This window comes from Fundulus heteroclitus, chromosome 12 (assembly GCF_011125445.2).
Source record: "Fundulus heteroclitus isolate FHET01 chromosome 12, MU-UCD_Fhet_4.1, whole genome shotgun sequence".
Taxonomy (NCBI): Eukaryota; Metazoa; Chordata; class Actinopteri; order Cyprinodontiformes; family Fundulidae; genus Fundulus; species Fundulus heteroclitus.
Window position 1 is genome coordinate 8,260,617 of NC_046372.1, and position 2,286 is coordinate 8,262,902.

The 2,286-nt window shown below is 40.2% G+C and overlaps 1 protein-coding gene across 1 annotated transcript in view; it reads left to right on the forward strand.

Moving 5' to 3' along the window:
• The first annotated feature begins 389 nt into the window (after positions 1-389).
• ipo11 (importin 11) overlaps positions 390-2,286 on the forward strand; it is a 157,162-nt gene continuing 155,265 nt past the window's right edge. The window contains exon 1 of the mRNA XM_036143880.1: positions 390-511. The gene's annotated coding sequence lies outside the window, so the exon portion shown is untranslated. The remainder of the gene's footprint in view (positions 512-2,286) is intronic.

Consider the following 2,286-nt stretch of genomic DNA (forward strand, 5'->3'; position numbering starts at 1 on the left):
TATGTAGGTATTATAAGATCTGGCAGAAGTATGAGGTGCTGCTTGTAAACTTACAAAGTTAAAAATTACCGCCAATATTTTGGGTATTTTAGTCTGTCATACAAAAAAATGGAGGTTAATTTTTCCAACTATTTATTGTCATTCATTCAGACATTGATAGTCACATTTCCACACTAAATATTTAATTAGCAAGCTAAATATTAAATTTTTTAACCAAAAACTTTAAACTTTACACCCCATAGAGAAGAATTAAAAGAAGATTATTTTCAGAACGGTTCTTTTAGTGAATATATTGATTTTATATTACTATTTCAGTGAGCAGAGCAACACGATCCCATGACTGCTCACGAGAAACCTCCTACGTGACGTCATCAGCATGCGCCAGCAGCGCAAGCCGCGCCATCCTAACCAGCGTGTTTTTCATCGCTCATTACACTGAAGCCACTTGCAGAGCTCCTACAATCGCAAGCGTTGCAAACACACTTTCACTTTTCTGTCGGCATTTTTCCAGGTGAGAGTTCGTTGGTCTTTTTTTTACCCATTTTAGCGCCAGATATTTGATTACTGGATGTATAATAAGGGAACAGCAGTGACATTGACGGCCGTTGGTTTGTGGTTGAAGAAGTTTAGCTTGCTAGTTAGCTCAAAGTTAGCTGTGATGTTTGGTGATGTGTTCGATGGGAAACTCATCCGTAAACGAGCTGTTATTGTATTATATGAATGAGTGACATGCACGCTGGTGAAGCTGTGATGACACAGCTAATGGAAGGCTTTCCTGAATCCTGATAACTCATGTCTTCAGTATGAGTTTTTAGGGCTACTTTGCGTCTCATCTGTGCTCTACCCGAAAATGACACTTTCATGGGCGCCCTTAGTGGCATATTGGTCGCGCTATTTGCAATAATATCCCTTATTAGAGGCCTCTGGTTGAATAGAATCACAATGTAACGTAGCAGAGGGACGCAGCTGATGATCATGACGTTCAACAAGGACCATGCCGTCTGCAGGAATCATAAAACGTTCAGCTGTCTCGCGTCGGATTAACCCTTCGCGTTTTCCCCCGCAATGTTTACATTGTGGCCCAGGATTGATGAAAACAGTTCAGACCCAGACACACATTCGCAGACCCCGCCTCGGAGAACATTTCGAGTGTTAAAGGAATGCAACTTGTTTTTCGATTACATTACAGTACACAGATGCTGCGTGATTTCTAACTTTAAATTAATCGGCAGCTTTTCAAAGCAAATACCAACAGCCATGCGTGCTTTGCTTCTATAAGCAGCAATGTTTTGCCAAGCCAATATAGTAAAGAAGTAAATGACACACCTTTCGAGTCTGACACTTTTTTTTTTTTATAGAGCTGGATGGTCTTCAGAAAAATGCAGTTGCAATATTATTGCTGAATATAGTTGAATATTGCCACTGAGCCGCCTTTTCCATACTCTTTCTTTTCCAACGTCATGATGTCCACAGCGTTCTCCATGGGTTCTTGCATCTTTGGCCGTTGAATTCTGAACCGGGTGTAGCTCTTCCAAATGGCGAAATCTGTTAGTGGCAATGCAGTGTGGGATTGAATGGGATTTGACATCTAGAAGCCTTTCCAAAAACACATCAAGGGCAGGATTGCTCACTGTTGTGCTCTGATGATGACTGTGATTCCATATATCGACCCGCTCTAGTTTTAGTACAATGTCTAGATGTTTTTAAAAGTAATCACTCAGTGTTGGATGGTACACTTCCTCTCTTCTCTTTGGATTGTTTTAGCACCAAGAGCTCTGGCCCGTGCATCACTTTGCCATCGGTTTGATTTCATACAGTTTTGGCCAATCCTCCACCACAAACGTCTCTTCAGGCGATTAAGGAGCGTCTCAAAAGTACTGTGACAGGAATTGCTTTTTTTTTTTTTTTTTTTCTCCATCGTTGATTGTACTAATAAATATCGATTCTTACTGCGAAGCTGTCTTGTTTAAAGTGCGCTCACAATATAAAAGTGCTAGAAAATAAACAGAGCGAGCATGACGGCAAATGTACTGATTCTTATGCTTGGATTCTAGGGCCGTTCTGAAGCAGTTTGTCTGATTTCTTGAGCCCAGTTGCGCTTTGTGGTACTATATTCGTACTTGCATTGTAGAGTGCTGTTGCTCATCTGAGTGTTTGCTTGTTGAGCCACAATGTTTATGGATCGATGTCTAAATCACCTGATTTAGACATCGATCCAATCACCTGAAATTAGGTCATTGAAATGTTTTATTATTATTATTGGTATTGTATAACTGTAACTTATTA